The 26,519-nt window shown below is 35.3% G+C and overlaps 1 protein-coding gene across 4 annotated transcripts in view; it reads left to right on the plus strand.

Annotated features, from left to right (window-relative positions):
- LOC141707987 (uncharacterized) overlaps positions 1-23,320 on the plus strand; it is an 83,414-nt gene extending 60,094 nt beyond the window's left edge. For 2 of the 4 annotated variants that reach the window (XR_012569255.1, XR_012569261.1), the window contains exon 4: positions 14,774-14,887. The gene's annotated coding sequence lies outside the window, so the exon portion shown is untranslated. Of the gene's footprint in view, positions 1-4,050; positions 5,048-14,773; positions 14,888-23,189 lie in introns of those variants that run through there. The other 2 variants (XR_012569259.1, XR_012569258.1) reach the window with 2 other exon arrangements.
- The last annotated feature ends 3,199 nt before the right edge of the window (positions 23,321-26,519 follow it).

Consider the following 26,519-nt stretch of genomic DNA (forward strand, 5'->3'; position numbering starts at 1 on the left):
AAAATTAACCTATGTGGAGCAACCGGTGAGGGTTATAGACCGAAAAGGAACAAGTGCTTAGGAGAAGGGTTATCAAACTAGTCAGAGTTTGGTGGTAGAACCACAATGTGGAAAATTGAATTGAGAGTTAGAAAGTGCAATGCCAAGAAAGTATCCCTATTCATTTTCTATCTGATTTCGGGACGGAATCCTTTTATGGAGGGGAGACTGTAATAACCTCAATTTTTGGAATTTTTGAAACACTGATGAATAGTGATTTAGCTGATTATGCTAATTAAGAAAATTTTCATGCCACACTATGTAGGAGTTCTTTTATTGATATTCTGAGATCTTATTAGCACTCCATATGGTATATAAGTGTATGTAAAGATCTTCAGAATCCAAATTCGAACACTTTGATTTTTCCCGAAAATCCACCAGATACCGAAAGAATTGAGTATAAGGTAACATGATTAAAAGGATTTAAATTCAAGGATTATAAGAGAGGATCATAAAAGGAATATAAAATATTGAGAAAGGTTTAGGGGAACCCAAGTAATAAGATCCCGGATATGATCCCTCAAACGATACATGAGTCGTAAAACAATTAAACGATAAGTAATGCAAGAGAGACTAGTGCAAGGATTAATGATGATGATCAAGCAATTAAGAAAGGATTAGCATAAAAGATTCTTCCACCACCAAGTAATGACAAGTGGCAAATGATGAAGTCACCAAGGTGATGTCATGCTTAATCACACTCCACTCACTTTAATCATCCAATTAACCACCCAAATATCTCATTCAACTTCCATTTTCTACCACAAACACAATCAATAAAGAAAACCAACCTCCCAAGAACATTGCTCTCGGCTTTCTTCATTCCAAGGAAGAAAAATTTCAAGAATTCAAGCTTCACTTCATAAACAAATCCAAGGTAAATTCCTTAGCTTCTTGATGATTAGATAAACATATCCTAGGTGTTTAGGCTTCCACTTCTTCATGAATCTCTTTCAATAAATCAAGAAAGAAGATGGTGAATAGTAACTTTCAAGAAATAACTTTAGTTTTCTTGATTTTTTTATGAAAGTTTAAGGTATACAAGCAAGGATCAAGGTTCTTTTAGGCATTCAAAGCTCTTATGTTGTGTAAGGAAGCTTGAAGAAGGTATAAATCTTCAAACCCTAACTTTACTTTGAGTATTAGGAATGGTTTTGATTGTTATAGTAAATGAGAAGCATGATGCTTGTGTGTTTAAAGTTTGGATTGGATTTGTAGTGATTTAGATGATGGAATCTTGTTTATAGTTAATGAAACTTAAGTATAGTTAGTAGTTCATGTTTGTGATTGAATGAATTGGAAAATCTTGAGGTTTGGGACTGATGTAGTAAGGTTTTGGTGAAATTTGGTTGTGATGGTGGTTGTGAGTTGAATTGTGGTTGTTTGGAGTGGTTTAAAACTTGGTAATCGCGTAAACATAGCCGTCGTAATGCCCGTTTTTATACAACTGCTTGCTCTTAGTGTTCGGGATAGAGAGCTAACTGTTGAATCTGTGACTTTGCCATTTTTAGCTAGATTGTATCGTAAGCTTGTTTTTGATATGTGGTTCGCTTGAATCCGATGTACGGTTTAGGTGAAATGACCATTTTAAGTAACGGCGTTTCGCGAAAGAACCATTACCCCTCGCCTTACTTTCAAACCTTGGTTAAGGTCCTTAAGTGACTAATTGGAGTATGAAACAATTATTTAAGGTTAATGGGTCAGTTGTTAGAGTATTCGCGAAAGCGTCTCCTTAAAATTCGTAACGGTTAATTTTATAAAAATGACGGAGCCGAGGTTACTCGAGCGACTTATGTGAATCATTAAGCGCAAAAGTGAATGTTAGGGTCCAATTGGTTAAAGTCTAGTTTCTTAAGCGAACGTGGTTTAATTCCGACTTATGTTATTGTTCATAGGTTACCAGACCCACTCTAAGCTTAAGTGTACCCCAGAACGCTCATGAAAGTTTTCTACCCGTTGTACTGTTGTGATATAAATATATTGATGCATTATCTTGAGATAAGTGCATGACTGTTATTAGAAAATCTTGTGATATATTGGAGCATGTTAATATGGTATATATATGCATGTTGTGAAATCTTGATATTCTATTATCAATTCAAATGCTTATAAACTGCATAATACCTATGCTAGAGATAAGCAGTCGTCGCGTATACCCTTAGTATAAGGGACCCAAAGGTGAACATTTTTCTAAACCGGGAGTCGATGTTCCCGAGTATAATATATATATTTATATATATATATATATATTTATATATATCTATATATATATAGTTTTCTATAACTATTAATCAAATATAATATATTCGATAGTTTTGAATAATAATCAAACTTATTTTCGATTATTCAAATAAAGATCGTACTTTCGTATAAGTATATCTTTGTTATTATTATTCGTTTCAAGTATGAGTTTTTAAAACTTTTGCTTCATTTATTTTTATAAATATTATCCTTTATGGGAATAATATTTAAATAATAGTATTCAGATATTTTCCAATATATTGGGACTGATTTATTTTATTAAATCAACATTACTCAAAATATTCTTAAAAATGTTTTCGAGTCTTCAAAATGATTTTAAAAGTTAGAGCGGATCCCAAAACTCGTTTTCAAATTTAAGATCTTTCTTTCGAAGGGTACTTGAATACTCGCTTAAAAATCTGAGGGATCCGGCTCTTTGGTGTATTTTATATTCGCAACGTGTTTGCTGTTTTGAGAAAACAATTTGATTAGTTGCCCAACGTTCGGGAAGTAGGTCCATCTAATTGAGTCGGCATAAGCGACAGGCCGGGGTACGGTCTATGAAGGTGTAATAGGCTGGGTGACAGTCCATCCACGCGTGACTGGCCGGGTAACGGTCTAGCGCGAGGTCCTAATGCGGCCAGGGTGATGACCGACGAGGAATTCATCCATCTACAGTAGAAAAGGTTACTTATTGGTAACTTTGCCTGATCACCAAGATATTGGGTTTATGCCAAAATTCTCTTCGTTCCAAATTTATTGGATATTATAACTCTGTTTATACTTTTCATAATAGAGGGTTTCAAGGAATGTATGAGATATATATAGGTGTATATATATATATATCGGGAATTAATGAAGTATGTAGTAACTTCATTTCTTTAAATGATATTTCAAAGATTGAATCTATTCAAGTCTTATCTTGTAGTCTCATCTATGTGATGAACTTTTGAAACTGATTATACCTTGAACGGTGGTAGTTCAAGTAGTATTCGGAAAAGGTATAAGTATATTATAGTATCTTGTAACTTCATCTTTTCAACTTATATCTAGTAAATGATTATCTTATGCATGACAAATATTTTCAGAAAAATGTTGAGACAAGGTTAGATATATGAGATCACCTTGTAACGATATTTTTATACAGTCATAAACTGCAACTCTGTGTATATTATGCATGGAAGAGGACTTCCAAGATTTTGAAAAGTATATATACATATATACTGAATATTTTGCGACTTGGTCGTGTTAAGATATCAAACTTCATTCATATCTGCTTGACCAAGACTTTCATGAGTATTATGATGGGAATGCTCATATATCGTTAATCATTATACATATTATTTTGGTGGGCTTGTTGCTCACCCTTACTTTCTTCTTTCATCACACAAGAACAGATAGAAAAAATAAACAGGACTAAGCTCCTAATTCGCAAGCGGATAGGAAACGTTCCGCAGTTTCCTGTAGTCGTGGATTACGCTGTAGCTGAGGTGAGAACTACCGATAGGCTAGGTTTTCAACTGTTGATGTACCAAACTGATATATATTTATAAACTGTAATAATGGCAAGGAAAATGTAAATTTATTCAAAAACCCTTTTAAGGTGTAATGGTTTATAATTGTGGAATAAAATGACTTGTGTTATTTTTGGTATTCATCTCTGAGACTATAACTTGTGGTGTGTGTATATTGTGGGGTCACAGTACGCAGTAATTGGTTGTTTATTTAGATTAAGTGTTGTTAATGGAAATGGAACTCGTGACAACCCAGATCCCCGGCCCCAGATTTGGGGGTGTTATAGAAAGTACTCTGGTGATGGAAAGTACAAATTCGGAAAGAATGAGGGACAATACTCTAAGGGAAGGATGTTTGATAAAGATAAAGTGACTTGTTACAACTGCAATGAAAGGGAATCTGGCTACTGAGTGCCCCAAGTTAACTGGAAATGCTTTGTTCACATCAAACTCCAACAAAGACTGGATGGGCTCATCAGGACCTAACAATGATGAAGAATGCTATGCACTCATGACAACTTATGGAGAGGATGTGTTAGGAATTTATAAGGTACCTTCTGTTGTTTTCCTGTTAGGAATATGTTGTGAACTTGATGATAAGTTGAACAAAACACCTTAGTAGATTTAACTTAGTGTTTTTGTAGCTCTCGATGGATGTTCTACAATATTCCCGACGAATGATCTTTAAAGTCCCGACGGATGACCTCTGAACATCCATCGAGAGTGTAGCTTATGTAACAATAAGTATCATAGCACAATTCTGCAAACAATGTTTTAGTTGTGTAGATGCTCTAGGATTCTTTGAGTCATGTTGACTACTAGATTGACATGCAGAATAGGTTGGCTAATTTTAAATATAAGATGTCTTGTAATTTTGTATAAGTGAAATGGAGTCAAGTGGCAGAAAGACTCCCGACAGATGTTCTACAAAGGCTCCCAAAAGATAATCATCAAGGCTCCCGACGGATGACCAACATAGTCTCGACGGATGATCATAAATTCAAAAGAGCAGTTGACAGTGACAACACAGTCACATGTGCCGGGTGTTTGCAAATGGAATGTGGCAGCCTAATTGCAGGACTTAGAGAACAAAGAAGCATTACTATTTCCATGCAATTATGAAGATATTCAAAGATGCTGGATAGAGTAATGTAGCAACATGAAGTTAAACTAGATTCAGTTTGTCTTATTGTCTTGTCTCACTATCTTGTAATTTGGTAATATATAAACCAAGTGTAGCAAGTTGAAAAGTATCCAAGTTAGAAAGAAAAACAAGAGAAATAGAAAAAGCAAAATCTGTAAAGAATTTCTCAGTTGTTCTTGTTGTTCAACTTGTAAGTAGCTGTGTGCTATTCAAGCATCACAGAGTTCTCATCTTTATATATATATATATATCTGGTGGATAATTTCAAATCCACCAGAAAGTTTTAAAGCCTTGTGTTTTATTGCTTTGTGTTTTAATTTCTGTTTTACTTTCATTCCGCACTTCTTGCAAAATCAAACACAGTTATATATTAAGTAAGAACATTCTTAAAATCAGAAAAAGAAGTCAGAATTATATTCAACCCCCTTCTGTAATTTTTGTTGCATTGTTTGGGAATAACAATTGGTATTAGAGCAAGCTCTTGAAGTACAAAGAGTGTAAAGATCACCACAGTCATCAAGATGATCAGAAAGGATGTTGGAGTGAAAATTCCATTTTTGGACAAAGACAACTATCACCACTGGAAGGTGAAGATGCACCTACATCTTCTTTCTCAAGATGAAGCTTATGTGGACTGCATTGAGAGAGGTCCTCATGTTCCTATGAGAGCTGCTACAGGAAATGAGCCATCGGTTCCAAAGCCCAGACATGAATGGTCTGATCCAGACATTAAACAAGTCAGGAAAGATAAAAAGGCCATGAACATATTATTTAATGGTGTTGATGGTGATATGTTTGACAACATAATAAACTAGCAAAAGAGGTTTGGGACACGATTCAAATTATTTGTGATGGAACTGAGCAAGTAAGAGAGAAGAAAATGTAGCTCTTCATTCAGCAATATGAGCATTTTCACTGTGAAGAAAGTGAGTCACTCATTGATATATTTAGTAGATTTCAAAATCTACTGAATGCTCTCAAGTTGCATGGAAGGGTCTATCAAACAAAAGATTCAAACCTTAAATTCTTTAGATCTCTACCAAAGAAATGGAAACCCATGACAATCTCTTTAATAAACTCTCAAGATTACAAGGAATTCACCTTGGAAAGACTGTGTGGAATTCTAAAGACCTATGAGTTTGAAACAGAGCAAGATAAAAAGATGGAGAAAGGAAGGAAGAAAGGAGGATCCATTGCACTAGTTGCTGAGCAAGAAAAGGAAAAATAGATGAAGGTTGAAGCCGTATAATCTGTATCAAACTCAAGGGTTTGTAAAAGCAAGGTTAAAGGGCTGGTAGCTAAAAATGAAGAACAGTTGAGCCAAGATGACATGGATGACATAGATGAGCATCTTGGTTTTCTATCCAGGAGATTTTCCAAGCTCAAATTCAAGAAGAATTTTGGAACAACTAAGTCAAACAGAAACATGGTTGATAAGTCTAAATTCAAGTGTTTCAAGTGTGGCTTGGCAGGTCATTTTGCTAATGAGTGCAGAAAGCCTAACTCTGGTAAAAAGAAGTTTGAGCCTGTTGATTATAAGCAGAAATACTTTGAGTTGCTCAAGCAAAAGGAAAGAGCTTTCATTATACAAGAAAATGACTAGGATGTAGATGGATTGGATGAAGATGAAGAAATAAACTATGTCAACCTAGCCCTAATGGCCAAATCAGATGAAACAGAAGTTAGTTCATCTAGTAATAAGGTAATCACCACTAACTTAGCACATTTAACTAAGTTTGAGTGCAATGATGCCATCAAAGACATGCCTACTAAGCTGTATCATTTGCTTGTAACTCTTAAGTCTCTCACTAAGGAAAATGCTAAAATTAAAGAAAATAATTTGTTTTCAAGTGAGAGGAATAATGTGCTAGAGTTCAATTCATTGAGTTTTCAAAATTGAGAATTGAATGTAAAACTGCCAAAGATGAATTAACTGAATCTTTAAAGAAAGAAGAGATTTTAAGAAAGTAACTTGAACGAGAAAAAGAAGTGATTAAGGCATGGAAATCATCTAGAGATGTCCATTCTCAAATCACTAAAGTTCAAGGTATAGAATCTTTTTGTGATGCATCCTGGAAAAAGAACAAGGAGAGGCTTGATTCCAATCTGGTTGAAGGACTTTCAACGGATGTGGATTCGACGGATGATGAAAATTATCCATCGAATAATTAAAAGGATTATTCGTCGAAAGACATTGAGCCACATCCGTTGAATGTAAGTAAGCCAGTTAGCAAAGCTAAGCTAGCTAAGTTGAATGATAAATATGGATCAGTTTCTAAAAACTTTGTTCCAGGAGAATCAAGTCAAGTGAGAAAAGAAAAGAGAGTCAATGTTGGTCATCTTTCTATCAAGCAATTGAATGAGAGATTAGAAAAGATTGAGGTTAAAATAGAGTCAAAAAAGAAAAATAATACAAATGGGAAGGTAGGAATTAACAAACATAACAACTACACACCTGATAAATATGTTCCTAGAAAAATTTGTGTTAAGTGTGGTAGTTTTAATCATCTGTCTGTTAATTGCAAACTTACTAAGCCTGCTCCCATGTCTGCACCTTCCTCTTTTCCCAACATGACTGACATGCCTGCAATGCCTATGAATGTTTTGCCTGCACAAAATATGAATGCACAATTTGCTAATATGCCATTTGCACCTAATCCTTATTATGCTGCATTTAGTATGCCTCAAATGCCATTTAGCATGCCTTACTGGAATAACATGTTTGCACATTGCATACCCTTTCCTGTTAATCAAAATGTGCATGACAATTCTATTTCAGTGAATGGTTTCAAAGGTCCAACTCAAATGACTAAGGATGAATCTGAAATACCCAAGTCAAATGAGGTCAAATCTAAGAAACCTAAGAAAAAGGCTAACAAGGCAGGATCCAAAGAAACTTGGGTACCAAAATCAACTTGATTTGATTTTGACGTGTGCATGGAAACAGAAAGAATCTTTGGTATCTGGATAGTGGTTGCTCAATGCACATGACTAGAGATTCTACCTTGTTCACTGAGCTCAAGGAAAGAGCTGGCCCAAGTATCACTTTTGGAGATGACAACAAGGTTTATAATGTGGGATATGGCTTTATTTCAAAGGATAATGTCATCATTGAAGAGGTTGCCCTAGTGGATGGACTCAAGCATAATCTGTTGAGTATCAGCCAACTTTGTGATAAGGGCAACTCAGTCACTTTGAATTCAGAAGCCTGTGTTGTGACTAACAAGAAGAAAAACAAAGTGGTTCTCACTGGAGTGAGAAAATGCAATGTGTATCTATCTAACTTCAAATCAATAAATGTATAATTTTTAACTTGTCTTCTCAGTAAAGCAAGTCAAGATGAAAGTTGGATATAGCACAAGAAGCTGTCCCATCTAAACTTCAAGACCATGAATGAGCTAGTAAAGAAAGAATCAGTTAGAGGTATTCCTCAAGTGGAGTTTTCAAAGGATGGATTTTGTGATGCCTGCAAGAAAGGAAAGCAGATTAAAGCATCATTCAAAAAGAAGCTTGAATCATCTATTGAAGAACCTTTACAGTTACTTCACATGGACTGGTTTGGACCAGTAAATGTGTTGTCTATCTCAAAGGAGAGATATTGCCTAGTAATTGTGGATGATTTTTCATAGTTCTCTTGGACATATTTTCTAAAGTCCAAAGATGAGGCTAGTGAAATCATCACCAATCACATAAGGCAAGTTAACAATCATCCTGACTTCAAGGTTAGAAGAATCAGAAGTGACAATGGAACTGAGTTCAAGAATTCTGTGATTAGAGTATTTTGTGAAGAGTATGAAATCATGCATGAGTTTTCTGCAGCAAGAACTCCACAAAAAAAATGGTGTAGTGGAAAGGAAGAATAGATCACTCATTGAAGCTGCAAGAACTATGCTTGAAGAATCAAGGCTGCCAACTTACTTTTGGGCAGAAGCTGTGAATACAACATGTTATACTCAGAATATCTCCTTGATCAATCTAGAAAAAGGAATGATTCCATATCAGAATTGAAGAATAGGAAACCAAAATTAGATTTTCTACATGTCTTTGGATGTAACTGCTATATCTTAAGAAATCAAACTGATCAACATGGAAAGTTTGATGCCAAAGTAGATGAAGGAATCTTTGTTGGATATGCTGTTGGAAAATCATATAGAGTCTACAATCTAAGAACCAAGATTGTTATGGAATCTATACATGTTGTGTTTGATGATTAAAAGATTAAAAGACTGCAAGATGGAGATTTCCATGAGAGCCTCAAGTTTGACAATGTGGAGATGATTTATGAAGATAGTGATGATGATAGTGATCTTGAACCAATATCCAAGGACAATGCAGAAAAGTCTACAACTAATGAAGCACATAATTCAGCATCCGTCGAAAGACCAAGTGTATCCCTTAATAGGAGTTGATAGTCAAGTAAGATCACAGTCAGAAAGAACCCCATCTTCAAGTCAAAGATCAATAAACTCAGGGGGAGTTTCTGAACATCAAAACTCTGTTAATCATCAAGATAATATGAGGCCTCTTCATCTAGAGCTTATCTACCATAACAGAGAAAATGGACTAAAGATCACCCTTTTGAGCTCATTATTGGTGATGCATCTTCCAGAGTTCAAACAAGGAAAGCAACTCAAGAGGAATGTCTATATAGCAACTTTCTCTCAAAGGAAGAACCAAAGAAGGTAGAAGGAGCTCTGTTGGATCCTGATTGGGTTCTAGCTATGCAGGAGGCGCTAAACCAATTTGAAAGGAACAAGGTATGAAAGCTGGTACCCAAGCCTAAAGGAAAGAATTCAATTGACACCAAGTGGGTATTCAGAAACAAGATGGATGAAAATGGTATAACTGTCAGGAACAAAGCTAGATTGGTTGCTAAGGGCTATTATCAACAAGAAGGAGTAGATTTTGATGAAACTTTGGCTCCTGTTGTAAGACTTGAAGACATCATAATTTTCTTAGCCTATGCAGCCCATGCCAATTTCAAAGTCTATCAAATGGATGTCAAAAGTGCCTTTCTGAATGGAGATTTGGAGGAGGAAGTATATGTCAGTCAACCTCCTGGTTTTGAAGATCCAAATTTTCTAGAATATGTCTACTATCTTTTGAAAGCACTTTATGGATTAAAGCAAGCACCTAGAGCCTTGTATGATACTTTGTCAAAGTTTCTCTTATAAAACCACTTCACAAGAGGTACTATTGACAAAAATTTATTCTTTAGAAATGTTAATGGCTCTAGTATACATGTTCAAACTTATGTAGATGATATTATATTTGGATCTACAGATGAAAAACTTTGTAAAAAGTTTTCCAAATTGATGCAAAGTAAGTATAAAATGAGTACGATGGGAGAACTAACTTACTTTCTTGGTTTACAAGTTAAGCAAGTTAGTGATGGAATATTCATTAGTCAAACCAAATATATTTATGATCTTTTAAAGAAGTTTGATCTAATGGATTGCACATCTGCAAAAACTCCCATGGCCACTGCAACTAAACTTGAATTAAACACTGTTGAAAAGTCTATGGATATTTCAAGCTATAGAGGCATGGTTGTCCCACTTTTGTACTTAAACAGCTAGTAGGCCTGATATAATGTTTGCTACTTGTCTTTGTGATAGATTTCAGGTTGATCCTAGAGAATCTCATTTAATAGTTATAAAGAGAATTTTCAGATATCTCAAGGGAACACCAAAACTTGGCATTTGGCACCCTAGAGATTCGGGTTTTGATCTAACTGGTTATTCAGAAGCAGACTATGCATGGTGCAAGATTGATAGAAAAAGTACTATAGGAACCTGTCAATTTCTAGGAAACAAGCTAGTATCCTGGTTCAGTAAAAAGAAAAATTCAGTCTCTACTTCTACAGCTGAGGCTGAATATATTGCTGCTAGTAGTTGCTGTGCACAAATTACATGGATGTAAAACCAATTATTGGACAATGGTCTGCAAGTGGACAAAATTCCTATTTTCTATGATGACACAAGTGCAATTGCCATTACTGAAAATCCAGTACAACATTCAAGAACAAAGCATATAGACATCAAGTATCACTTCATTAGGGAACATGTGATGAGTGGTACTGTGGTACTTCATTTTGTTCCAAGTGAGAAGCAACTTGCAGATATCTTTACCAAGCCACTTGATGAATCCACCTTCATTAGGTTGGTAAGTGAGTTAGGTATGCCTAATTATTCTTAAATTATTTATGATAATTTTGCAAGTTGAAATGCAGCCAGAAATTTGATTGATTTTTCTGTTTTGGATGAAAATTTGGCTAAGTCAAATTTTACATCTCGACGGATGTTCCTTATCCATCGAATTTGATCATCCGTTGAAATAAAATAGCTTGGTAAAAATCAATTATTTTTCTGGATTATTTTAAACCCGACGGATAATTGCTTTATTCGCATCCGTCGAATTGTCTACATCTTACTCGTTAAAGTTCTGAACATTATCCATCGGATATACTTACAGTCTGTAAGTATATTACGACGGATAATTGACAGAACTTTGACAATTTATTTTATTTTTAAACGGCTATTTTGAGAAATACTCATTGGGTCTTTAATGTTTACCTTTAATTTTTATCCCATTTTATCTGAGAAAACATAAAAGCCTTACTTCATGTTTATTTTAGCTTTTATCTTTCTCTATTGCAATTAACTGCTCTCTTCTTCCTCAAAGCAAAATTCTCTTTCTCTCTGAAAATTTCCTTGCTTTAACAATGACACCAGTAGTCAAGATCATGTCTCAGTCATGATTCATTTATGAGAAGAACAATTTCGTAGCTCTTGTGTAATATCCGGGAAAATTATTTGAATATTATATGTTAAATAAATAAATATTATGTGTTTAATAAGTTTAAAGTGATTATTGCCATGTTATTAAATGATGTAACTGTTATTTGTGTTTCTGTGCGGACCAAAAATTTTTCGAGTAATTAATAGGTGTTTAAACTGTAATTATATAAATTGCTCTATAATGGGGACTTGTATTTTACTTGCGTCTTTATCGAGGTACTCGTTTTATCTTGTTTTGTGTGCGTTTGAATGCATTTTATGTGTATCCGGGATTTTCTGGTAATTTAGGGATCATTCTTGTATTTCAAAAATCAACGGATCGGGACCCCACCGGGATGTCAAACCCCACAAAATCTGTGTTTTATTTTTATAAAATTATTCGTATTTCAAATACCTTGTATCTTTGTATTTTTGAATTATTCACAATTTTTGGGGAATTTTGACATTAATTTTGCATTTTATCGTTTTTAAAATTATTCCCCCGTAATTATTAATTTGGGGCTTAATTATTGTAATTTAGGGATAAAAACACCCTTAATTTATTTTTGGGGTATAATTTTTATAAAAATATAAATACCAGCCAATCATTTATTTTATTCATTTTTTTTATAAAATTTCAGAAATTTTTGAATAAAAGTGGGGGTGTGATTTCATTCTTGACACAAATCCCTTGATTTTGAGATATTTATTGAACCTCTGTTAACGCTCTTGTAATCAATACAATCCTCTCGAAGAGACGGATCTTTTGGTACCAAAATCACAAACTGAGGTGAGCTGATGATTAAACTCGATTTTTATGCTTTTGTTCTTGAAATCATTTTTGAGTTGTGATGATTTTTGATTGATTTTGATGTTACCAGTAGCTTTAGGATGATCTTTGGAGTCGATTTATGTATTTGGTTGATACGTTTTAGTCCTGGAAAGGTGAAACCGAGTTCTTGATGTTTACGTTTTTTTAAATTGATTTTTCGGTTTGAATTGATGTTCTTGATGGTTGTTAATGATCTAAATAGATTAGGGATGATGTTAGCTTCGATTTGGTACCAGAATCATTGAGTTTGGTTAATGATTGTTGGAGTTCGTATTTTTCCGATGATGTCGCCGGAGGATTCTCGATTCTTGCCGGAATCGAAGTTTTGTAGGTTGTTTGATACTACGTATGAACTAGAGTAATGAATTGGAATTGATTCGGCTTGGAAACTAGACTGAAACCAGGCGAAACAGAGCAGGGAAGGGGTGCTGGAACTCGGCCGGAGTTGGCGAGTCACCGGCCGGATTCTGGAAAACCCAGATTTCCGGCGGTGTTCTTCCTCAACCCGCCTGGGTTCTTGGTGACCCGGTTGGATCCAAAACCAACCCGGGTTTGATCCCTGAAACCCTAAGCCCCAATCCCCAATTCTGTTTCCAGTTTATGATTTTAAAAAATATTTCAAAAATCCTTTTTTCTATTTTCAAAAATTATTTTATTTATTTCTAAAAATCATTTAATAATTATTTTAAATACTAAAAATTATTTTCTTAATTATTTGAATTCTCAAAATTATTTTATTTTATTATTTTCAAAAAAAACTCAATTTGATTTAATTATTTATAATTTATTTTAGTTAATTATTTATGAGTTTATTTAATTGATTAATTCATTTAATCAATTAATTTTATTTAAAAATGGTTTAATAAATATAAATTATTTATAATTAATTCAAATAATTCCTAAAATTATTTTTAATCTTTTAAAAATTATATTTTGGTATTTAAAAGTCAATTAATATTATTATTAATTGATTTATTTCCATTTATTTCTTATTTTATTCATAATAAATAAACCGTTCGTCCGTTTAATACGAAACGAACGCGTATAGACCTAGAAAAACATTACGCTTTTAATAAAAATACTTTTAAGACCTAATTTCTTTTATATTGCAATGAAGTTTGATTTGTTAGTCCTTTTCAGTCGATATCTGATCGGTAAACCCAATTATTGACTTGATTTTAATTCTGAACGTACTGAAACCTATATTTTGACAACCTGACTTATGTGTTTCATGAAATATGTGATTACGTGATATATAAATGACATGATTAAATGTTACGTGATATGCATGCTATCTGTTTACAGTTTTATAATGTCATGATTAGTTATAAACGATCGGGTAGATGTCAAGATGTATAGTTACATCGATTGAGTTTGAAGCTGTTAGTTAAGATAACCCTTTTGTTTATAAAATCAAGTAGCAAGGAGTGCAGTCAAGTACTAGGCGGAGTTGATAGCCAACAGTTACAAGCCAGGGTTTTAGTGAAAAGTTATTGAGCATACCAGGCAAGTATTCTCCCCTATTCTAAATTCAGAATAACTTATTGTTTTACATATTCAAAATATAAGAACTATTTATAAATACTCTGATAGCGCATCGAATATCAGTACTCCTATATTTATTGACATTCTCTTATTCTAGCAATCATTCTGCTAGAACCAATCTTTTGATTCGATAGATAGTGAATAACTATACTATCCAGATATACTCTATACAATAAAACTTTGAGTTGAGATTAGCGAATGACTAATTGTTCTGGTTATTTCGCCATCAGTTGTTGAGATAACTCCGGACCATGTGACATGGGGAGTTGAATAGATAAGGATGTCATTGATCCGAATCCTTTAATCAAAATTGTTTTGTGAATTGGTTATTGGTTAGCAAAAGAGGTCGAGATACCGGTCCCCGTGAGCTATTATACAAAAGTGTAATATCTTGCTAGGCGAGTATATGCCTTTTTATGGATATCCAATAGGTATGATATGGCTGCGGGATGTCGATACCTATATTTACGGTATGGCTGCAAGATACCGGTGCTGTTTCATGACTGATCATCAGAAACAACATAGTGCATAATTGTGTTTGGTTAAAATATCGCTTAAACTTTAAAGTTATATCAGCTTTTGGTTTTACTCGGATATTGTTATTATTGTTCACTTATAAACTTCATACCACTTGCTGAGCATCTCTTCGCTATACTTATTTATTATTCTAATCTTTCAGCTAAGCCAGAGCAGGCTTGAGTTCCAGGCTTAATCAGAAGTCGAGTTCTTGTAGATAGTTTGGTGAGTTTTCCAGTTAGACGGTTTTGGGATACTTGAATAATCTAGAGGGTTGTAATAAAATTTGAATAATCTGTAAAACTAATTAGACCTATGATTTTTAATAACAATTGGTTTGTATTAGTGTCTATTTTATACTATAACCTGTGATCGATCCAGTTGCATGCAAGGGGTCATATTTATTATATTATTTCGCTGTGATTATTTTATTATGGTTAATTGGCTAGTGACCCCCAAATCTATACCCCGGGTTTGGAGGGCGTCATAAGTTAGTATCAGATCTACAGGTTATGGTCACTGAAACAGGCTTAGGAGTGTCATAAGTGAGACATAGGAAGATCACATAAGATAGGTGCATGTAGTTTAGCTCTTATAGGGTTAAATTTAGGTTATTAGGCTGGGTTATAGTTAAGTTGTTTAGGTTCCTTATTTTGCGTTTAGCCTTTGGCCTTTGTGTCATTGCTTTGCTATTTTGTTGGTTTTAAGGATGGTAAGAAGTGATGAAAGAGGTTGGAAGGTTGTGTTGCAACCCTATCCACTGTTTGTTGGGTTATTTTAGATTTTGAGCAAGGGTTTAAGAGGTTTGAAATATTCTTCGTTAATTTTCTTTGTGTTATTATTCTCAAGATAATAAGCAGGATTATGTCATAATCACGTCGCTTGTGTTAATATGGTAGCAAGTTTATGATATTTTGAGAAGAGATAATGTTTGAGAATTTTGGTATGCTAAAGAATTGCTACATATTTGACACAATACTTGACATATTATTATATATTTTCCTTGTTTCTTATCAGAATAATGGCACCAAAGAGGAGGAATAATTCAGGAGAGGATCGTACCTAGGGTCGTACAGATCCAGCGATTGTCCAGATGTTAGGACTGATGCAGCAACAGGTATTGCATCTTATGCAGCAGCAACAACAGTAACAACAAACATCAGCACTACCTGCAGTGACTTTTAAGCAGTTTCAAGCTGTGAAGCCACCTGAGTTCAAGGGAAGTGCTGATTCCGTGGAAGCCAATGCATGGCTCAAGGAGATGGAAAAGGCTTTTGAATTAGTCGAAACAGGAACTGAACAGAAGACCAAGTTTGCAAGCTACTTTCTGAAGGGCGAGGTGAACTATTGGTGGGAATCCATGCGAGCATTGGAAGTAGGTGAGTTTATAACTTGGGAAAGGTTTACAGAGCTGTTCCTGGAGAAGTATTTCCCGAGGTATATGAAGAACCAAATGGAGATTAAGTTCTTGAACCTGAACCATGGAGACCTTACTGTCGTTGAGTATGAATCTAAGTTTACTGAGTTAGCGAGGTTTGTGCCGGATCAGGTTGACACCAATGAAAAGAAATCCAGAAGATTTGAACAATGATTGAAATTTTGGATTCAGAATAGGGTGGCCATATTTGAGTTGACTTCATATGTGGCAGTGGTTCAGAAAGCAATGGTGATTGAAAGTAGGAGTGACATATCTCAGAAAGGAAAGGATGAGAAGAAAAGGAAAATAGAAACCTCAGAAGGAGGTCAGCAGCAAGGTAATTTTCAGGACCGTTTCAACAAAAGGCCAGAGTTTCAGGGTAATAAGAAGGTGTGATTCAGAAGACCACAACTAGGAAATGGAGGACAAGGCAACAATTTTCAGAATTCAAATCAGCAGAGGCCCAATCGTCCACCAATCCCAGATTGTAAGTTTTATGGCAGAAAACACTTTGGGGTTTGCAAAGCTAATTCTGTGTGCTACAAGTGTAATATGAAAGGACATCATGCATAAGAGTACCACAATCAGATGCCAGAAGTTACATGTTTCCGATGCGGGAAGACATGACATTATGCCAACAACTGTAAAGAGCAAGCTCAAGGTGGAAATGTACCACATATCACATGACCATCCTCTCAGGGTGTGCCAATGATTGAGGGGCACCAGCAAAGAACCAGCTAAAAGCCAGAACATTCAATATGACTATGCAGGATGCTGTTCAGAGTTCTGACGTGGTTGCAGGTACGCTTCCAGTCAACTCCGTAGTTGCTAAAGTTTTATTTGATTCTGGAGCTACAAGGTCATTTATTTCTCAAAGCTTTGTCGATAAACTGCATTGCGAAGTTAAGTTGTTAGAACAAGCATTAATGATAGAGTTAGCTAATAAGAATCAAGTTTTCATCGACCGAGTGTGCCCGAGGTGTGACATTGAGATAGGAGGACATCATTTATATGCCAACTTAATACCTTATAAGTTGGGAGAATTTAATGTTATCTTAGGAATGGATTGGTTGTCAGAGAATAACGCTCAGATTGATTGTAAGAATAGGAAAGTAAGACTTCAGACCTTGGATAGTAAGAGGGTAATATTTTGAGAGAATAAGCAGGAGAAGAAGTTCTTAACGATAGCTCAAGCGAAAAAATTATTGCATCAGAATTGCGAGGCGTATTTGGCCCATATGGTAGACACCAGCAAGGAAGTTACAGCACTAGAAGTGATTCCAGTTTTCAACGAATTTCCAGATGTTTTTCCAGACAATCTTCCAGGATTACCTCACGACAGAGAAATTGAATTTGCAATTGACTTAGCACCCGGAACAAAACCAGTTTCCAAATCTCCGTACCGGATTGCACCAGTGGAGATGAAAGAGTTAGCAACTCAGCTGTAAGATCTTTTGGAGAAAGGGGTTATAAGACCCATTATATCCCTGTGGGGCACACCAATACTGTTTGTCAAGAAGAAAGATAGGAGTATGCGACTGTGTATCGACTATCGGGAACTGAATAAGTTGACCATTAAGAACAAGTACCCGTTACCAAGGATTGATGATTTATTTGATCAACTGAGAGGCGCTGTATGGTTTTCTAAGATTGATTTAAGATCCGGATATCATCAATTAAAGATCAAGCCAGAAGACATTTTGAAGACCGCATTCAGAACCAGATATGGGCATTATGAGTTTCTAGTAATGGCATTTGGATTAACCAATGCACCAACAGCTTTCGTGGATCTGATAAATCGAGTATTCAAGAAGTACTTGGATAAATTCGTGATTGTGTTCATAGATGACATTCTGATCTATTCCAAGATCGAAGAAGAGCATGCAGCGCATTTGAGGATAGTTCTGGAAACACTGCGACATGAGAAAGTGTACGCAAAATTTTCCAAGTGTGAATTTTGGTTAAAAGAAGTACGATTTCTTGGGCACATGATTAGAAATAAAGGCGTGGAAGTGGATCCATCAAAGATTGAAGCTATAGTCAACTGGGAGAGGCCAAAGACACCAACAGAAGTACGAAGTTTCACGGGATTGGTAGGTTACTACAGAAGATTCGTGCAAGATTTTGCAAAGATAGCTACGCCATTGATAAAGCTCATTAGAAAGAACCAGAAGTTTGAATGGAACAAGAAGTGTGAGGAGAGTTTCCAAGAATTAAAGAATAGATTAGTATCTTCACCAGTGCTAGTCTTACAAGATGATCAAGGAAACTTTGTGATCTACAGTGACGCATCGTACAAAGGATTGGGATGTGTTCTGATGCAGCACGACAAGGTGATAGCTTACGCTTCAAGACAACTAAAACCACATGAAGAGAAGTATCCAACGCAAGATATGGAATTGGCAGCTATAGTATTTGCATTGAAGATATGGAGGCACTACCTTTACGGAGAAAAGTGCGAGATCTACACGGACCACAAGAGTTTGAAATATATCTTTACCCAGAAGGAATTGAACATGAGACAGAGAAGATGGCTAGAACTGATCAAGGACTACGACTGTACCATCAACTATCATCCAGGTAAAGCAAAGGTGGTGCCAACGCGCTGAGCAGGAAAGAAAGGTTAAACATGATCACTTCATCTGAGGAATTGATCAAGGAATTTGAAAAGCTTGAAATAGAGGTCAGTACCCCAAGTATGTCTACAGAGGTGTTATGTGCAATGTCTATTCAACCAGAATTATTGGAGAAAATAAAAAGATGTCAGGAAGAAGTTATGAGCCATGAACGAGACAGTTTGACATGAGAAGATATAGGGAGTCAAAAGGATGATAAAGGAATCTTAAGAATTTTTTCCAGAATATGGATACCCAACGTAGCCGAGCTAAAAGATGAAATTCTTCGAGACGCTCACAACTCAAGATATTCAATTCATCCCGGGAGTACGGAGATGTACAGAGACTTAAGAGAAAACTTTTGGTGGCCAAGCATGAAGAAGGAAATTGCAGAATGGGTGAGTAAGTGTTACACTTGCCAGCGAGTCAAAGCGGAATATCAAAGGCCCAGTGGACTGTTACAACCATTGGACATTCCAGAATGGAAGTTGGAGCACATTGTGATGGATTTTGTAGTTGGATTGCCGAGGACCAAATCAAATCATGATGCTATTTGGGGTATTATTGACAGATTCACAAAGTCATCGCATTTTCTTCCTATCAATGAGAGGTTTTCAATGGATAAATTGGTTCGATTTAATTCAAGATTTTGGAGAAGTTTTCAAGATTGTCTCGGAACAAAGCTATATGAGTACCGCGTATCATCCGCGGACAGACGGTCAAAGTGAAAGGACGATTCAGACTATCGAAGATATGCTAAGGGTATGTGCGCTAGATTTTGAAGGAAGTTGGGACAAACATTTGCCATTGGTTGAATTCTCGTACAACAACAGCTATCATGCCAGTATTGGAATGCCGCCTCACGAAGCTTTGTACGGGAGAAGATACAGATCTCCAATATGTTGGGAAGAAGTTGGTTAGAGAAAAATTTTAGGTCCAGAATTGATTCAACAGACGAAAGAGAAAATAGAACTCATTCAGAAATGATTAGTGGCAGCTCAAGATCGTCAACAGAAATATGCTGATCCTGCCAGAAAGGATATGGAATTTGAAGTTGGTGAAGCAGTGCTATTGAAGGTTTCACCTTAGAAAGGTTTATCCAGATTTGGGAAGAAAGGAAAGCTGAGTCCGCGTTATGTTGGCCCTTTTGAGATTTTGAGGCGTGTGGGAAAGGTTGCTTATGAATTGGCGTTACCACCTCACATGCAGCATATTCACAACGTGTTCCACGTGTCAATGTTAGAGCGTTATTTTCCTGACTCAAATCATGTGATAGAATACGAGTCAATCGAGATTCAGCCAGATTTGTCTTTTGTAGAGCGACCAATGCATATTTTAGATAAGAAAGAAAGAGTGCTTAGGAATAAGTCTGTGTCTCTAGTGCGAGTGTTATGGAGGAATCCCAAGGTTGAAGAGTCGACCTGGGAGTTGGAAAGCGAAATACGATCCAAGTATCCTTACTTTTTTTCTTAGGCTAATTCTGAGGACAGAATCCTGTTAAGGGGGGAAGGATGTAATATCCGAGAAAATTATTTAAATATTATATGTTAAATAAATAAATATTATGTGTTTAATAAGTTTAAAGTGATTATTGCCATGTTATTAAATGATGTAACTGTTATTTGTGTTTCTGTGCGGATTACAAAATTTTTTGAGTAATTAATAGGTGTTTAAACTACAATTATATGAATTGATCTGTGATTGGGACTCGTGTTTTACTTGCGTCTCTATCGAGGTACTCGTTTTATCTCGTTTTGTGTTCTTTTGAATGCATTTTATGTGTATCCGGGAATTTCTGGTAATTTAGGGATCGTTTTTGGGTTTCAAAAATCAACGGACCGGGACCCCACCGGGACGTCAAACCCCACAAAATCTGTGTTTTTTTATAAAATTATTCGTATTTCAAATACCTTGTATCTTTGTATTTTGAATTATTCGCAATTTTTGGGGAATTTTGACATTAATTTTGTATTTTATCGTTTTTAAAATTATTCCCCCGTAATTATTATTTTGGGGCTTAATTATTGTAATTTAGGGATAAAAACACCCTTAATTTATTTTTGGGGTATAATTTCTGTAAAAATATAAATACCAGGCAATCATTTATTTTATTCATTTTTTTTATAAAATTTCAGAATTTCTTGAATAAAAGTGGGGGTGTGATTTCGTTCTTGACACAAATCCCTTGATTTTGAGAGATTTACTGAACCTCTGTTAACGCTCTTATAATCAATACAATCATCTCGAAGAGACGGATCTTTTGGTACCAAAATCACAAACTGAGGTGCTCGATTTTATGCCTTTGTTCTTGAAATCGTTTTTGAGTTGTGATGATTTTTGATTGATTTTGATGTTACCAGTAGCTTTAGGATGATCTTTGGAGTGGATTTATGTATTTGGTTGATACGTTTTAATCCTGGAAAGGTGAAACCGAGTTCTTGATGTTTACATTTTTTTTAAATTGATTTTTTGGTTTGAATTGATGTTCTTGATGGCTGTTGATGATCTAAATAGATTAGGGATGGTGTTAGCTTCGATTTGGTACCAGAATCATTGAGTTTGGTTAATGATTGTTGGAGTTCGTATTTTTCCGATAATGTCGCCGGAGGATTCTCGGTTCTTGCTGGAATCGAAGTTTTGTATGTTGTTTGTGGTTGTTGATACTACGTATGAACTAGAGTAATGAATTGGAATTAATTCGGCTTGGAAACTAGACTGGAACCAGCCGAAACATAGCAGGGAAGTGGTGCCGGAACTCGGCCGGAGTTGGCGAGTCACCGGCCGGATTCTGGAAAACCCAGAACTCCGGCGGTGTTCTTCCCCAACCCGCCTGGGTTCTTGGTGACCCGGTTGGATCCAAAACCAACCCGGGTTTGATCCCTGAAACCCTAACCCCCAATCCCCAATTCTTTTTCCAGTTTATGATTTTAAAAAATGTTTCAAAAATCCTTTTTCCTATTTTCAAAAATCATTTTATTTATTTCTAAAAATCATTTAATAATTATTTTAAATACTAAAAATTATTTTCTTATTTATTTTATATTCCTAAAATTATTTTATTTTATTATTTTAAAAAAAAACTCAATTTGATTTAATTATTTATAATTTATTTTAGTTAATTATTAATGAGTTTAATAAATTGATTAATTCATTTAATCAATTAATTTTATTTATAAATGGTTAAATAAATGTAAATTATTTATAATTAATTAAAATAATTCCTAAAAAATATTTTTAAGGTTTTAAAAATTATATTTTGGTATTTAAAAGTCAATTAATATTATTATTAATTGAATTATTTCCATTTATTTCTTGTTTTATTCATAATAAATAAACCGTTCGTCCGTTTAATACGACACGAACGCGTATAAACTCAGAAAAATATTACGCTTATAAGAAAAATACTTTTGAGACCTAATTTCTTTTTTATTGCAATGACATTTGATTTGTTAGTCCTTTTGAGTCGATATCTGATCGGTAAACACTATTATTGACTTGATTTTAATTCTGAACGTACTGAAACCTATGTTTTGACAACCTGACTTATGTGTTTCATGAAATATGTGATTACGTGATATATAAATGACATGATTACGTGTTACTTGATATGCATGTTATTTGTTTACAGTTTTAAAATGCCATGATTAGTTATAAACGATCGGGTAGATGTCAAGACGTATAGTTACATCGATTGAGTTTGGTTCTGTCAGTTAAGATAGCCCTTTTGTTTATAGAATCAAGTAGCAAGGAGTGTAGTCAAGTACTAGGTGGAGTTGATAGCCAACAGTTATAAGCCAGGGTTTTAGTGAAAAGTTATTGAGCATACCAGGCAAGTATTCTCCCCTATTCTAAATTCAGAATAATTAATTATTTTACATATTCAAAATATAAGAATTGTTTATAAATACTCTGATAGCGCATCTTATATCAGTACTCCTATATTTATTGACATTCTCTTATTATAGCAATCATTCTGCTAGAACCAATCTTTTGATTCGATAGATAGTGTATAACTATACTATCCAGATATACTCTATTCAATAAAACTTTAGGTTGAGATTAGCGAATGACTAATTGTTCTGGTTATTTCACCATCAGTTGTTGAGATAACTCCGGACCATGTTACATGGGGAGTTGAATAGATAAGGATGTCATTGATCCGACTCCTTTAATCCAAATTCTTTTATGAATTGGTTATTGGTTAACATAAGAGGCCGAGGCACCGGTCCACGTGAGCTATTATACAAAAGTGTAATATCTTGTTAGGCGAGTATATGCCTTTTATGGATATCCAATAGGTACGATATGGCTGCGGGATGTCGATACCTATATTTACGGTATGGATGAGGGATACCGGTGCTGTTTCATGACTGATCATCAGAAATAACATAATGCATAATTGTGTTTGGTTAAAATGTCGCTTAAACTTCAAAGTTATATCAGCTTTTGGTGTTATTCGGATATTATTATTATTGTTCACTTATAAACTTCATACCACTTGCTGAGCATCTCTTCGCTCATACTTGTTTATTATTCTAATCTTTCAGCTAAGCCAGAGCAGGCTTGAGTTCCAGGCTTAATCAGAAGTCGAGTTCTTGTAGATAGTTTGGTGTGTTTTCCCATTAGATGGTTTTGGGACAATTGAATAATCTAGAGGGTTGTAATAAAATTTGAATAATCTGTAAAACTAATTAGACCTATGATTTGTAATAACAGTTGGCTTGTATTAGTGTCTGTTTCATACTATAATCTCTGATCGATCCAGTTGTATGCAAGGGGTCATATTTATTATATTATTTCGCTGTTATTATTTTATTATGGTTGATTGGCTAGTGACCCCCAAATCTAGACCCCGGGTTTGGGGGCGTCACATCTTGTGAACAAAGAAATTCCTGCCTCTGAGGATTATCACAAAATGATGGATTTTGTGAAGGGATGCAAACTTAGTTATGCCATGCTAGAATCACCCACAATCTACTGTGAAGTTGTGAAGGAGATGTGGACCACTGATGTGTATCAAACAACTGACAAAATAATAACTCTCTCCATTAAAGGTAAGGAATTCTGCATTAACAGTGATACTATCCAAGCATGCTTTACAAATCCTGAAAACACTACTACTACACCACACACTGATGCTGATTTAGATAACTTGCTTAATTCTATTGGATATGATCTTCCTACCACTTAATTAAGTGAGATTAGAAGACTAGGTCTTAGAAAAGAGTGGAGTTTTTCTGTGTGATATTGTTACCAAGGTGTTTTCTGGTAAAATAAGTAACTTTGATTCTATCAATACTGCTATGCTTAACATGCTCTACATGTTGCTTACTGATAATTACTATAATTTTAGTGATGCTATCATGTTTGAGTTGGGATTCAAGTTAGGGGAGATTAAAAAGAGGTATAGGCATGTTTATTATGATAGATTCTTTATGATTATTGCAAACCATATTTGTGAGAACCTTGTGATTAAGAACCCAACCAACAAACTGGATTGTTGGGTTTAAGAAAGAAGAGTAATTGCAGATTTAAATAGGGGTGATCACCACAAGGAAGTGCCCCTTATTTATTTGCCTATCATGGAGGGCCCTCAGGTAAGTGAGGTAAATACTTTTGTCTCTACTCCTTCCATCTCTTAAGTTTCTTTGCCATTGACTGTGGCTATGGCATCTATGTCATTGACCCAACAGATGCCTACCCATGCCACAAAATCCAAAACTTCAAAAATTAAATCAAAGAAACCACACTCCGGTGTCTCTCAAAAGATGCCAGTTTCAAAAGCTAGCAAAACCAAAGAGGGGAGTGTGAAGGGTGGTAAGGTTGGTGAGGGACAAGGTGAACATAAAAGAAACCCTAAGAATAAGGATGGTGAGGTCCGTGTACCCAAATCTATCCACACCACAGTTTCCCAATAAACTGTGGTGCTTAATAAGGAAATTAGCACATCTCTAGTTTCATCCTCCCAAAAGGATGCTACTATTAAAACAAGCTCCGAACCAGGAGCATAGGCCAAAAGGGTTAGGGACACATATTCACCCCAAACTTATACAAGAAAGAATAAAGCTAGAAAACTTGGGGATGCACAGGGATCACACACAGTGCAAACTGCAGCTCAAGACTCAGTCACTGCACCTTCTCAAATTCAGTTTGATGTTGCTCCAATAAATGTGGAGTCACAACCAAAATCTTTAAAAATAGAAGCACCAAACACACAAAACTCTCCCACCAATTCTCTGGATGTGGACATGATTCATACATCACTTCCTGATTCTCCTTCTTCAACTCTGTATGTTATTATTCAATGCTAAGATGATAACAAAGTGAGGATGTTTATAACTAAGAATTACGCTAACTATTATAACTAAGAGAATAAAATAGATTGAGTTAATATATGACAAACATGAGATTCTAACTTCATTAAGTACTTCATTCAATAGTCTTATTATTCTCAACCTTAGCATGCAATGGTGATGACACTAATCAGACAACAAGAAACAGATAAGCGCCAACTTTCATTGCACGAATACCATTCTACCAGACATCCACAAAAGAGATAGAAGCTGAATAGGCACCAATTATATTGAGACCATATATGTCTATAGAATTTGACAACATAACGCTTTAACGCATAAGTTATCTATCATGAATATATAGGGAAAGTAAGATGGTTAAAATTCCCTACCAATCATGCATAAAAATACATGAACCTATGCTAGCATGGCAAGTTCAAATCCTTAAATTCACTTTCACTTCATTGAGAATTAACACACTATCTTATAAGTTCACGACGCTCACAAGACGAATAAGCACAACCAATACAAGGATATCATACAATCACCACATACTAAGGCATCAAACAATTTAACTAAAGAAATCCATAAATAAATCCGCTGAAACCCCACGATAATGATTAGCCAATAATAGAACTCATCGCCAATGTGGGTTCCAATGGAAACATGATATAGAAAACGTAGTCTTTATACGAATAAATAAAACCAAGTACACACAAGAATATAGGTTCAGCAAAAGAAGAAACAAGTATCCAAATTACAACTCAAAACAAAGATTCACAAGAATAAACTAGTTCTTCTTCGCCTTTGTTGAATTGTGCCAAAAGGTCTCTTGCCGTCTTTTCCTTCCTTGATGTCTTGAAAACTCTGAATCTCTGCATGTATATCTTAATATCCCTGATAAATGACCTAAGTTATGTTTATATAGCAGCCCATGCATCCCACGAGTCCAGAATTCGAATTGCACAAGAATCAGGATTTCTTTTATCCCGACCCAGCGCGGGCGCGCGCTTCACCAGCACGGGCGCACGCTTCACCAGCGCGGACGCGCTTCACCAGCACGGACGCGCTGACTTTCTGCTTCCCCGGCGCGGGCGCGCGCAATACTAGCGCGGGCGCGCCTGTCTTCTGCCAAAACTTCTTTTTTTCTTTTCTTTATTCCTTGCAGCTTCGAGCCAGTCTTTCAAGCTTTTATTCCAACACATCCTAAACACCATATTAGCATCAAAACAATGCTAATTCACCTGATTCATGAAGTAAATCTTGAAATGCAAAAACACTTGAAAACACGTTAAAACACAAACAACTCGAGTACAAATACACCAACTCAAAGCTTATTAGAGCATAAATAAGTGTCATAAATGCCACTTAACACACCCCCAAAATTGAATCGATGATTGTCCTCAAGCATAAACAGACTCAAAGAACAAGAAATTAAAAAAATGCATGAATGTAACTAATATGAATGCAATGATCCCCAAAGAATAACTAAACCAATAAACTAGAAACACCTCAGCAAATGCAATTATTCGCATAAAGATCCGTCAAATCTCACAAATCAATCTACACACCAGAGATGTGCGT

Source organism: Apium graveolens, chromosome 2 (assembly GCF_009905375.1).
Source record: "Apium graveolens cultivar Ventura chromosome 2, ASM990537v1, whole genome shotgun sequence".
Lineage (NCBI taxonomy): Eukaryota > Viridiplantae > Streptophyta > Magnoliopsida > Apiales > Apiaceae > Apium > Apium graveolens.